Source organism: Meles meles, chromosome 3 (genome assembly GCF_922984935.1).
Source record: "Meles meles chromosome 3, mMelMel3.1 paternal haplotype, whole genome shotgun sequence".
Taxonomy (NCBI): Eukaryota; Metazoa; Chordata; class Mammalia; order Carnivora; family Mustelidae; genus Meles; species Meles meles.
The window spans coordinates 134,920,264-134,935,024 of NC_060068.1; positions in this window are offsets into that span (position 1 = coordinate 134,920,264).

A 14,761-nucleotide genomic window follows, 5' to 3' on the forward strand; every position below is an offset into this window, starting at 1 on the left:
GTCACACATATCTTCCATTTAAAGACTTTAAGATCAGTGCATTCTTACTGAAGATTTGAGTACTATCTGTTGAGAGATACTTTTGCTGTGTCCGCACAATGCCAAATGCTGGGTCTACCCAACCAAAACTACCCGATAAATCTGTGCTTCAATGAACTGGACAGTCAAAAATTGATTGATGATTCAAGAGTTTCGTGGAAAGATAGCCCCAGAGAGAGACAAGGATAGTGGAGGGGGATACATAACAGAATAACTACATCTTACTGGAAAGTATCTTTACCCCAAAATAACCAAGATAAATGATTTGTGACTGTGACATAGGACAAAGAATTTCATGTAACAGAGTTGACTATGGAAAAAATGCTGCCAGAACAGTAAATCACTCTGTGGGGAAAAACAAAAAGGAAACAGTTCAGACTAAGTGCCTCTAGAGATAAAAATCACCTCTCTGAGATATTTTTGTAAAAAATTTCCTTAGAAATATTAAAAAATAATTTATAGTAGAAAAAAGCTATTATAAGCTAAATGGCCTTCCTACATGATAGCAAAGCATATATTTAACATGGGCTCGTTATACCTTATTTACTATCAATTCTAACTAGGTTTTTATTTGCTGCCAAGATTTGGCACCGAGAGTGTTAACTCAAGCCAACCCTTTCTTCTCAAGGTTATAAACATCTATGAAAGGGGTTAAGAAATGAAGATAGTCTCCTCCCCGCCCCCCCCCTCCTCCCAGCCACCTCTGGGACTCATTTCCTGACTTCTCAATAGCAGTCATTCATTATTTGTGTACCTGGGAAACTCAAGCTACCTGCCAACTAGTCCCACTCAGATTCTGGAATCAGAATTCAGAAAGAGCATACATTCCAAAGAATTCTTATTTTTTTTTTTTTAAAGAACTGCAAATGAGTAAAATGGTATTGGGAAAACTGAATAATCATCTTGGAAAATAAAAGATGTTTGATTTCTAAATCATTCCCTACACAAAAGGCATTCCAGATGAGCCAAAGATTAAAGTACAAAATATGAAATCATAAAGGTTCTAGAATAGAAAACACTGAGGGAAATGGTATAATCTTATAACAAGGAAAGCATTCCTGTATGTAACGTAAAATTCGGATGCCAAAATGAATTACAGATGAATTTTGCTCCACAAAATTCTGCATGAAAGAAAATAGAAAAAAAAAAAAAAGCCAAAGACACATAACAAACTACAGAAAAGGTAGGTTGCAATGTATATCATAGACCAAAGACTACTTTCATTAATATACAAAGGGCCATTAGAAATCAGTAAGAAAAACCCAACTACCAAAATAGAAATAGGCAAGGACATATACACTTCATAGAAAATTAGATAAAAATGACTTGTAAACATATTAATCTTATACAACTTCCTCAAGTTAAGAGAAATGAACATTAAAAACTGTACTGAGATATCATATTTGACCTATCAGATTAACAATGATAAAAAATTACACCAATTTGCTTTGAATGTAAGAAAACAGACACATTGAAAATCTGATTGATACAAATGTGAATTAATTTAACCTCTGAGAAAAGTAATTCAGTGAAGTTTGTCAAAATTTAAAATGTACATATTTTTTAACTCAACAATTAAAGTTCTAGTGATTTATCCTGAAATTTATCTAAACCTGTACAATAATTAGGATTGTTATTATTCATATCAGCAAAAGATTGAAACATCCTAAATGTCCATCAACAGAGAGACAGTAAAAGAAATTATGGTAAATACATAAAGTATAATATAGTTAAGGTTAAAATTAAAGAGAGAGCTCTGTATAATTACGCGTAAGAAGTTAAAAATAAATATTAAGCAGGGGCGCCTGGGTGGCGCAGTGGGTTAAAGCCTCTGCCTTCGGCTCAGGTCATGATCTCAGGGTCCTGGGATTGAGCCCCGCATCAGGCTCTCTGCTCAGCGGGGAGCCTGCTTCCCCCTCTCTCTCTGCCTGCCTCTCTGCCTACTTGTGATCTCTGTCTGTCAAATAAATAAAATCTTTGAAAATATATATATATATATATTAAGCAAAAAAAAAGGTGCAGAATAATATACTATATTCATATATGATCATACATGCACAGAATATTTCTAGCACGAAACACAACAAACAGGTAACAGTGATTGACTCTGGGGTGAACTGGTGGTTGGGAATAAGGTCGAGAAGGTGTCTTTTTATGATACATCTTGTCTTTTGAATTCTGAACCACGAGCAAGTAGTATCTATCCAAAAGATATTTTTTAAAGAGCTACAAGAAAATTAGACAGATACCCAAATCCTTTCATCATATTCTAAAAGGCTCCTGAAGGCAGGATTTTTTTTCCTGAATGATTTGAATATTATCACTGGGCAGAAAATTTCTTCAAGATATTAATTAGTGATCTACTTTAATTTTCCTTCCTCCCTCTTCCCAAACATGTATTCAGATCCTTAATTTTCCTTGCCTTAGAGAGTTCCACAGGATAGAAAACAAAAGCTGCTTAAGTCATTGATTCTATCATTCGTAAAAACCCCAGAACTTTGAAGAGATCGTGGCAGTAGACCCAAAGGGAAGGGAAGAGGAACGCTTTTGAGGAAGGGAGTAGAGAGGGAAGAAGAAAGTTTCTGTAATAAAAAAGAGGTGAAGTACAAGCAAGCGGTAGAGCTCATAGGAATAGATATTTGGTGTAGTAGTGGAGTCTCAACCTGGGATACAGGGGCTTCCAGGCTCATCAGAGTCCAAACCCCAACAGCCAGCAACTGAAGGGTCTGGAGAAGCACTGAGAGCCAGTCTATATGGAGCAACATGGTCACTTCTATCTAGCATTAAGAAAAAGCCTAGGACCTTGGCACACCCCTGGTGCAGGGTTGAAGGAACAGCAGGGATGGCTGAAGGAACTCGCATAATGATAGGGGCTGGGTTTTCCTCCAGCCATCAGGATTCAGGGCTTATAGCTGGGTTGAAATTGATTTATTATATAGGTGATTTTCTCAGTGGAGGGTCCACACCATTATACAGCCGGGGGCTTTGTAAATCAGCTGGTATGTAGTATACACTCAATGTATTTTAGTCCCACTGCCCAACGTCTTTTTTGATGGCATCACATGGAAACATCTTTTCTTTTCTCTTTTCTACCATGTTTTGTTCCTCAAATATCCTACGTTTCTTATACTCTACCTTTGTCTTTTCCTATCTTCTTCCTTTCCTGCTGTCCAAGATGTAGACACACCAAAGGTAACAGCAAGGATGACTTGACATGAATCCCTCAAAGATGAAGCTGCACTCTTGAGCTTACAGAATTTGCGCTCGGAATGTAGGAGATTGTCTCAGAATGGCTGCCTCTTCTGACTAGATTTCTCCATGAGGCTGGAGAATATGTTAATGTGGAGGCAGACGATGAAGACGACCCTCTGAGGCTTCACAGGAGTCTTCAACAGAGATAGTTCTCCTTCATCTGAGTGGAGAACCAGCCTATGGAGCTGGCCCTGAACACAACAGGGCATTTGAACAGAAATTCAGAGATCTGGTCCTTTTCAGATCCTTATGAGTGGACAGTATGGGACTCCTGAGGGACCCCAGCGTCATTAATCATCAAAGAAATGTCACTTAGCTGTCTAAAGAAACATAACAGAGAAATGGAGAAAGTAAATGGGGAACTGAGACCCTGGGGGTGTAGGGATTCCCCTGAAGTGCTTATTTTAAAGGGCCCAGAAAGGCCAATTTTCCCCAGCGCCTAAAAGTTTCAAAAACACTTTTTGATTCTGTGTTTTCATTTCAATTATAATTTCAAAAGAAAAAAAAAATTAGCAACCATAAGACCAAAACTTCTCTTTAGCAATGACAGTTTATAATTGAAAGTTTAAGTCAGTGTTTTCCAAATGGGGGTTGTCTTCTCTGGAGCTGAGAGAATTTTTCCCTTTAAAAGGGGTCCACACATCACAAAAATTTGAGAAGCCCTGGTTTTGTTTTGTTTTTTGTATTTTAAAGATTTTATTTACTTATTTGACAGAGAGAGAGATCACAAGTAGGCAGAGAGGCAGGCAGAGAGAGAGAGAGGGAAGCAGGCTCCCTGCTGAGCAGAGAGCTCGATGTGGGGCTCGATCCCAGGACCCTGGGATCATGACCTGAGCCGACGGCAAAGGCTTTAACCCACTGAGCCACCCAGGCGCCCCCTTTTTTTTTTTTTTTAAGATTTTATTTATTTATTTGACAGACAGAGATCAAAAGTAGGCACAGAGGCAGGCAGAAAGAGAAGAGGAAGCAGGCTTCCTGCCCAGCAGAAAGCCCGATACGGGGCTCAATCCCAGGACCCTGGGATCATGACCTGAGCCGAAGGCAGAGGCTTTAACCCACTGAGCCACCCAGGTGCCCGAGAAGCCCTGGTTTTAAGCATTGCCTTTTCAGGAAAGTGACATAAAATGTGAAGGTCTTTATGATCTCCCATCAGTGTCTTAGTATTGATCATGTAACAACCAGCCACAGCTTTGGAAAGCAGGGTCCTCAAGACACAGAGAAGGCTTGGAGGAGGAGTGGTAGAGAGTATGAGTAGCCAGGTGAGACATGAAAGGCAAAAGAAGGGTAGAAACCAAAAAGCAAAGAAGGTCACTGAAGTACCATCTAACATTAGATCAGAGGTCAACCTAACAGACTGGTCCACAGAGAATCCTGAACTTGAGAGGCACCTGGTTGGCTCAATCAAGCAACTGCCTTCAGCTCAGGTCATGATCCCAGGGTGCTGGGATCAAATCCTGCATCAGGCTCCCTGCTCAGCATGGAATCTGCTTGGGCTTCTCTCTTGCTCTCTTTCTCTCCCCACCCCCACTCCTCCTCCCCTTTGCAAGCACTCTCTCTCTCTCTCTCTCTCTCAGATAAATAAATCTTTAAAAAATTAAAAAAGGAACCCTGAACTTGAGCTGAATCCACTCAAACAACCGTCCCCACCACCATCACCAGGGTTTTCCGACTGCCAGTGTACACACCAGCATCCCATATGCCCAAAACACAGACGAGTCTGAGACTCCCGCTCTTCTTTTCTAAACCCATCTTGTCTTCAAGGCCTACCTTCTTCCTGCCTTGATTCAAATTATTTTATCATTTGTGCCACACACTTCCATAAACTGAACTACTTACTGCTGATCAACCTATATTCCTCGTCTACCTAGGAATTTTGTAAGATCCTTATGGGTAGGCCCTAGAAAAGCACAAGCCCACAATAATAATCCTCACTGCTTTCGTTGACTACAGAACGCTTTTTTGCATATTTCCTTGTTTTACTCAAACATCCGTCTTATTAGGCAAACTGGACAGGAGTTACTATAGACTTTCTATGAAGAAAAGCAAACTGAGTCCCAGAACAGTATGGTGACTGGATTTGAACCCATTAAGTGAGCTCACAACATGCTGATAAACTCCTTGGTAGGCCATCTTTATACTGATCTGGGAGTCCTTTTGATAAATATTTGCTAACAAATGGATTCTACCTCCTCCACTAGACTGTAAGTTTCATGAGAGAAACACATACCTGTTTTGCTCACTATCCTATCCTCAGCTTCCAAATAGTGCCTAGCACACAGTAGGCGCTCATTAAATATTTATTGACAAACAAATCTATTAATCAATGCTTAAGTACCCTCCTGTGAAAAGCATTCATGGTGCCCACAAACATATTTCTTTTAAACATCTACTTTATGTCAACCCCCCAAACCAGGGCAGTGAACCCAAAGCAGAATAAAATTACTTCCAATAAAATGAACTGTTCCCCAGTTGCAAATTGGCTCTGGATGCCGCTGCTTCTCGCCCATTTACACTCTTTTCAGGCAGCTATTTCAGGTGACGGCATTATCATCGATGGAATTCAATAAGGCGACTGGCTTTCCCCCCCTCGACGTTTATTTTCTATAATCCGTCTTACAGCGGGAGACCATTATCCAGTCAAACAACGTTCAATTTCATCGGCATTACCGCTTCAAGGAAACATACAGAGGGTTTGCACAAGCGGGTGTGTAGTAAATTTAGTCTTTTAATAGGTTCATTCTTTATTAGGTATTTATTTCGGGAGGCAAAGTCCTAATTAGATTAAGTGGAGAAACTAAAAAGCTATGGAAACACACAGAGAGATTCCAGAATTAGATGGATTTGGTTTAGGTTTCCTGTTTTCCTTTTCTTCTCTTCAGATGGATGGAGAAATCCACACTGCAATCTCCAGCCCCTCAGATAAGAGTTTGTGAAACGAAACCCCCGTCAACATTTTGTGTGAGGAAGTCACATTTGTCTTTCTCCCACGCAAAGTTATTGTGGGGCCAGAATCGAGGAGAAAGCAGCTCCGGGAGCCAATGGTGAACCCAATTTACTGTGGCAGATGAATATAACAAAGGTGGTGGTCTAGATGTTTGGCCTCAAGGCACAATTCAATTTTCAGCTGTTTCAAAGCTATTATGTCAAAGGCTGTTTGCATAAACATAATGTTGCTGGGTAATCGTGGGTAGGCAGGAGTAGGGACGACTGCCCTCTACTGCCTAAAACGGAAATAGCATGAGATGGCTCTTCAACCCTGAATGAAAGCTACAAGAAAGTCTACAGGCCCCCAAATAATGGGCCATCTCCAGAAGGTTCTGAAACCTTTTTTTCTCAAGCTTTATGATCAGATGTGATTATTTCGAAGGAGAAAATGAAGTAGACTGAGGATGTGATGAGTTGATTGATGATGTGGGAACATACGAGAAAGCTATTTCCCTTCTTAGAATTTAAAAGAAAATTCCCTTCACTCTTCCATCCACCCACACATATATATTTATATTATCACACTGATATTTAATATGTTTTTTTAACATAGAAAGAAGAAACAGACAATGAGTCACAGGAAAGAAATCAATACATTTCTGAGTGGGCTAAAAATGTCACCATAAAAAAAAAATGTTTCATGTTTATGAGGGCAAAAGTGGAAAAGGATATCTTTTCAGTTTCATGTAAAATTCTAGCTCTTTCTTTAAGTTTCTACCTTTTTTTTTTGTTTTTTCTCTTTAATAAAAAAACTGTACCAAGCTCTATGTTAAGCACTTTGTACTCTCAGAGAACCACTGTCAATATTTAAATGTTTTCCCCTCCAATTACAATAAATTTTTTAGTGAAAGAGGGGATGGGCCACTTCTGGGGAAGATTTTTTAAGTAAGGCCCTATAGTGGAGAGTCCCCAGACAAAAAGAAAGGTCATGTGCAAATAGATGGAAGACATGTTCCAAAAGACACTGACCTAAACCCAAAACTGTGTAGAGTCAGTCTTGAACCAAATATGGAACAGAATACTGTCCATCAGATGATGTTGGCCCCAAATGACAAAGAATTAATCCCCAACTGGGTTTTGTAAACTAATATCCCTATATTAGAGTTGTCCTTATAAATTTTTTTATATTCTAAAATGTCCAAATCTTGTTCAAGCCAGTGAACACAGATGTTCCTTCTTTATACCAAGGTCCCCAGTGAGGCCATGCATCAAAATCAGACAATATAAACACATTCATTGAGTTCACAGACTAGTAGAGTTTATAGCTCAGTGGACTTTATAGTTCAGTGAAAGAGACTGATATTCATCAGATAAAACAGTCAAGGATTAATTATAAAATGAAGGGCTTGTTTCTTTATAAGGAGATTTTTTTTTCTACATAATGTTCATAGGGCATTTTTAATAGGGTACCTAACAAGACCATCCCTATGATGGCAAAATGTTAGTCTGTGATAATAAAAATATGTATTACTTATTGGTGTCTTTCTTCATTCCAGGCACTATATGAGGTCTTTACATGGTTTTCTCTTTGATTCTTCAGTAAACCCCATGAGGTAAGCATAGTATTACCCCACTTTACTGATTAATAAACTGAGATTCAAAGAAGTAAAATAACCTGCCCAAGGTCATAGAGCCAATAAATGGTTTATATCACTCTAAGTACAGGATCAATGCCCTTCACAGCTTCCTACTTTTCTAATTATCTCAGTTAAGTATTCCAGAAAATTTAGTCAATGAGTGTAAGTTGAGAACCAACAGTGTTCACTTTAGACAGAGCTACTTCATTTATTTTCTTAAAGTTTCAATTGCAAAAAAAGAGTTACCTATTTTTAAGCAACCGGGGAATGGGAGGTTACTGCCCAGGGTAGTTAGCAAGTAAGTGTGCTTTCGGAGGCCAGACTGCTTGGATTCAAATCCCAGAGCTACTAAGTACCAGCTGTGTGACATAGGGTAAATTTCTTCATCTTCCCATATTCAGTCTCCTTACTTGTAAAATAGGAACGATAATAATAGTATCTTATGTCACGGTGTTGTTTGTGAGGATTAAACAGGTAATCCAATATATCTGAAGCACCTTGAGCGGTGTCTGGCACAAAGTAAGCACTCTAGGGATGCCTGGGTGGCTCAGTTGGCTAAGTCACTCCCTTCAGCTCAGGTCATGATCCCAGGGTCCTGGGATCGCGTCCCACATCAGGCTCCTTGCTCGGCAGGGAACCTGCTTCTCTTGCTGCCTCTGCCAGCCACTCTGCTTGTGTGTGCTCTCTCTCTCTCTGACAAATAAATAAATAAATCTTTAATTAAAAAAAAAGTAAGCACTCTATTTTCGATTCACAACGAAAACACAAGTGCTTGTTCTTTGGGTTCGAATGGGTTCTTGAAAAGATCAAATGAGATAATATTTGTAAAATTTTTAGAACAATGCCCAGAACCAAGTAAGTACTTCTTAACTGTTCAATGAAATCCCCTGCAAGCTGCCTGTGACTTAGAGGAAGGGGCTCAACATCCCTTCATCCCTGTGGCAACAATCACAGCTTTGAGATGAGCTGCATGTGGGTGGCCACCTAGCTGTCTGAGGCCAGGGCATTTACCAAAGGCTCTGCTTTAACTGAAGAATGGCTTTATGATGTACATTCATTTGCATTTGTTAGGGAAGTCTCAGTGTCGGGACTCTATAGAACTGCCCTATGTGGAGAAAAATTAATAAATTAAATGAAGCAAGAGGTTCTTTGGTTTCTTTCTGCATTACCAGTGGTTTGCCTCACTCCCCACAAAAAAAACGGGAATTCAGGGATTGGGTAACTTACATCTTCTCAGTTGGTATAGTAAAGGATAAGAAGGCAGAATAAAAGAGTAATTAAGGACACAGAATTTGGAGTCAGGAAAAACTGGGTTCAAATTCCATGGGGCACCTGGGTGGCTCTGTGGGTTAAGCCTCTGCTTTCAGCTCGGGTCGTGATCCTGGAGCCCTGGGATCGAGTCCCACATCGGGCTCTCTGCTCAGCAGGAAGCCTGCTTCCCCTTCTCTCTCTGCATGCCTCTCTGCCTACTTGTGATCTTTCACTCTCTCTCTCTGTCAAATAAATAAATAAAATCTTTTAAAAAAAGAAAAACAAACAAACAAATTCCTGCTCCGTCCCCTACTCACATATGACCCTGACTGAGATCTTACACTTTCTGAGCCTGTTTTCTTATGGATAGAATAGAAATAAAAATAGTATTTTCATTATTGTTTGTGGAAAGAATAAAACAGGATAATAAAAAGTGTCAGTCATAAAAAAGATTGTATAAAAATAATAATGCCCAGTATTCATTTAGTAGGAAGTATGCCAGCGACCTTTGAGGTCATATTTATGCCTCACCAGAATCCAGCCTAAGTATTGCTCTTGGTCCTGTTGTACAAATGATCTTGAGATAACTGAGTCATTTGCTGGCATACTGGAGATTTTAAATCAAGTCTGATAGAGTCTAGGATATAATGTTCTATAAGTGGTAGCTGTCATTTCCTTTTGTATCACTGATTCCTCAATTATTCAAACCACTAAGTATTGTTTGTATGCTTACTTCTGTGACGTCAGGTCCTGTGAGAAAAAAGCCAAGCAGGATAAGGCATAATTTTTACCTTCATAGAGCTTTTAGTTTTATTGTTTAAATAGGACATAGGCACCTGATGAGTTATTGCTCTCATTCTTTATCTTACAAGATATAACCAGAGTTCTCCAAATAAAATACTCAACTTTCCACCTCATTTGACTTCCCCAAACCATGTCTCCATTACATGAAGTTAACATTATTCACCATCAGCATGTTGGTTAGGAATTCTAAAGATGATCCAATGTATTGGGGATATGATGGTGAGAACCATATATTTACTACTCTACTCAGCACAGACATCTATTATTTTCCCACCCAGCATCCATATATCCTTCTTCAAATAACAGCATCCCAGCTTTACTCAGGAGCCCCCATCTCTAAGTCTTAGTTCATGTGCTTTGGGAAGGGTTGATTCTGCTTCAGTCTATAGGGGGCCCTCTTTGAGGGGTTGGAGGCGTAAGACTGATATTAACTCAGGCTTTGTTGATCAAAAAGCTGCATTCTCCAAGCCAAGCAAGTGACTTGGGGAAATGGGCTCATAATCTAATCAGAGTCAGGGAGGTTTTCCCTGGGACTAGGGAGAGAAAGGCATCATGTTTTCCCATGGGTCTGTTAGCAGCAAAGAGAATTTGAGCCTGGAGATTCCAGGGCCATCACAAGAAGCCTGGGCATGAAGCCAACGTGGCAAGAGGCAGAGCTGAGAAATGAAGAGAGACCAAGTCCTCATGACATAAGTTGAGCCCTTGGACCATGTTACCCATGAAGCATACCACTGGAGAGAGACAATTTTTCACTTTTCCACAAAAATTCCTCCTCTCCTTAAGCCAGTTTGAATTAGGTATGTGTCACTTTCAGCCAAGTAAATTTGGACTGAGAGAGGGTTCCCTAAGTATAAATTCATTCACTGATAGTAGCAGAAGTAGGGACTGATTGTATATACTCTTCCACACTAGTCATCTTTTGAGTACAGGCAACATCCCTGTGAAATGTCTCTCCAGATTGAGAATGCTTTCTAAAAAACAAAAATTTGCATCAAAAACTCGGAATGAAACAACGTAACCTCGCTACATCTTGACTCCATCAATGTGAAAAGATAACGTTAACTTTAGCACCCAACCGTATAAACTTCATGATGAAGTATTAATAAGTGTGTGAAATTCAGGCTGAAAAGTTAGTTGACTTATTAATTCCCAAGCAACTGATCTGAGGAAAGCAAAGCCTAAGACTTAAAGAAGATTCCTTTTTAGGAAAGCAGACATTGGGAGTCAAAGCAGTATGTTTTATAGTCACACAATTGTCTGAGAAATTCATTTATGTGCTTTTCTTTCCTGTCTTTTCCTTTTTCCTTTACCCTGTACCCAATCAGGTACCAAGCCCTGTGGTTCCCTGAGGGAAGGTCTGTGACTATGAAACACTTTTTTCCTTGACTTTTGCTCTCAAAAGCCTGTACTGGTGATGACAACCTCATGGCCATGGACAATTTAATCTGGCCTACACAGAATAGTTCCAAAGACTTTAGCCAACATTTGACATAAAGGAGATTGCTCCTAAAAATCTGGATTTTCAGCTTTTCTTGAAAAATAAGAAGATCCAGCAACACGGGGCACCATGAATGACAACAGCAAGCCTGAACTAAGTAGAAACCTCCCCTTTATATAGACCAGGCCGCTGACAAGCTGCTTTACTCACTTCCATTCCTATCCAGCCTCTGTGGGCATTTGAGTTTGCAATTCTTGGCCTAAACCTACTGAAGAGAATATGCCAGGAGTCTTTAATGCATAAGAAAATAGGGTTGGAGACCAGAGGTAATTCACCGGATAGAAACAAGAAGAGAAATGAATTATCTCAAGAGGAAGAAGGAGATTCCTCAACATGGAAGGAAAAGACGGAGAAGGGTACCTGGGAGGCTCAGTGGGTTAAGCCTCTGCCTTCGGCTCAGGTCATGGTCTCAGGGTCCTGGGATCGAGCCCCACATCGGGCTCTCTGCTCAGCAGGGAGCCTGCTTCCCCCTCTCTCTCTGCCTGCCTCTCTGCCTACTTATGATCTCTGTCTGTCAAATCTTTGTGATCTCTCTCTTTGTGTCAAATAAATAAATAAAATCTTAAAAAAAAAAAAAAAGAAAGAAAAGAAAAGACAGAGAGCTGTATTCTCTCAATGAGAGGAAGACACCTAAGGGCCCTATCTGGTAGTGTTCTGGAAAAATAGCAAGACTTTAGCAAGGAATGAGTGTGTGGTTCCCTGCTTTGACAATGATGTTTTTTTCCCACTTGTGACACAAAAGCAACAGGGCAGGAATCACACCATGTGAGCCGAGTTTATGGGAATCTCAGCAAATAAGGCACATTGATGGCTGATGACCTGGGCCATCCCCAGGAGCTGGTCCCCAGAACTCAGCAAGACTAAATTTCTGGTCTACCAGTGAAATGGGGACTTAGGTTATTTTAAAGAAAAGAGAAGAGTAATCTTTCTTGAGCACATGAAATTGAGAACGGCTATAATTTCCAAGTGCTCCAGGAAGTCACAAACATACACCCGCCCTCACACGAAAAAAATTATTTCTCCCATGGTTTTGTTCTGTTGTTTTGTGATTTTTTTTTTCATACATCTGGGAAGGTTTTCTCAGATGGCCATTCCTGTCTGCACTGTTCCAATGGCTGCTACGGCCTTGGCCTACAGAGGCCTGGGTTTTATAGCATCATTAGCCCCAGCATGTTTGGAAGTTTCTCTCTGTTGCTCTGACCTGGACACCATGATCTTGAGATGGCACAGCAATCTGCACGTTCTTCACATACTGGAATAAGCCCAGAGGATAACTTTTTAGCTGCAACAGAGTTCAGCTCAGGCAAGTCTGCAAATGGGGTGAAAAGATACTTCCTGTGGTTTCTCTAGAACTGAAAGAAAAAGAATAGACTCTTTGATGGCTCAGAGGCTATATTTCCACATAGTCATTAAGAGTACCAGCTTTAAAGCCAGACAAACCAAGTTCAAACCCTGGCTCTGCCACTTACCAGCTTTATTCATTTTTTTAAAACTTAGGCAGCCTCAGTCTCCTCAAAATCATAGTACCCACCTCATAGCTCTGCTGGGAAGATTCAATGAGGTAATGCATAGAGAGTGGCTAGTTCATCACATATTCATAGTAAGAACCCAACTAAGGGGCGACTAAAATAATAATAATTATTGTTAATGGAAAAACTGTCCAGACCCCCTGGGAATTCAGAACCTGGATACTGAAACCAGCTAAACCAACATCTGCCCAGTGATTTCATCCACGGAATATACATTAAAGAAAACACAGCATACGGCATCAGTACATGGTCGTTCCAGCCTCTGCCAAATCCAATATAAAGACTTATTTGCCCCTCACTGTGCTTAGGGAAGAACCAGAGCTCCCCTGTGCTCAATACATGTAAGGCATATAAGAAAAAAATTTTACAAGGTCAGTTGTTGGCTATTCCAGGGAACACAAAGAAACCAAAGTCAGCCAGCAGGGTCTAATGGTCAGGGACAAAGCCATTAGACAAAACTGTGAAAAATATCAAGGTGCTGGTCAGCTCCGTGTTATTCTCTTTATTTGGTATCCTCCCAATGAAGCACCCAGTGCATCACAGTGCCCTTTTGATGCCCAGAGTCTCAAAGTTAGCTAAGGTTCTCTTTCAAGTACTCTCATGCACTCTCAACCTTCAGATAACACACCCCCTAGTCAAAATATGCCAAGTGTTCCCTTCCCTTGAGACTCTACTCTCTTTTTACTAATTTGGAAAATTAATTCATTCTAAACTATTATGGGTAGATGGAAGTTTCCTCCATTACCACTTTTATCAAATCTGCATTTTCACCAGGGTTTTAATATCTGAAGAAGCAAACATTAGGCCTACCTCAAGAATGACTAAAACTTGGTGTTGAGTAAATAGGACTGGAATTATGGTTTGGTTTTTGTTGTTGTTGTTGTTGTTGTTGTTTTTTAATTTATTTGACAGACAGAGATCACAAGTAGGCAGAGAGGCAGGCAGAGAGAGAGAGAGGAGGAAGCAGTCTCCCCGCCAAGCAGAGAGCCCAATGCAGGGCTCGATCCCAGGACCCTGGGATCATGACCCGAGCCGAAGGCAGAGGCTTAACCCACTGAGCCACCCAGGCGCCCCTGGTTTGGTTTTAAACTGCAAGGTACTCCATAAACATGACAAGGTCTGAGCTTTCCTGAGAGAGGCACTGTTGCACATACCATGGCAGGATGGTGAAAATACCTCAGATCTGTGCAGATAAATCCCCCCACCTCCTTCCTCGCACCCCAGTCTCCTCAGCCATGCTGAGCCCTAGGCATACAGAGACTGAAAAGAAGGTAAAGGTGGTCTAATAAGTAGATCAGTCCTAACAGTCTGTGGAGAGAATTCATGGCCCATAGAAAATCCCACTTGTAAAATCACCTCTCGGGTCCTCCCATAATATACAAACATCTATGAAAAGACACAGGGGAATTTCCTTTTGCATTAACATCTAAGCTCCTTGAACACATTTATTTCTTTATCATGTCATCTGAGACTCCTCTGGCACTTGAAATCTCAAAAGAATTACCTCAAAATCCTAATTCTGTGGTGTGGGGGAAGCCCTACATCTCTCTAAGATACCTGTAATTCCTTAGACTTCCCCAACTGCCCTTCCCTGAGTCCTATGTCCAGGGAGTCATCTAAGTTTTCCACTGAAGGCGCCCAGATGTGAACTTCAACTCTTCCTCAGGTTGCCCCCAAAACATCCAATCCCAGAGAATTAGGAGCAAACAATGATGACTTTACTAATGATCTCAGAGAAAGACAGTCTGTGGCCTCCAGTGAGCTACATTAGAAGCCACGTTAAATGACTGTCTGACCAGCCATGCTTCCCATGACCTCTGTACAAC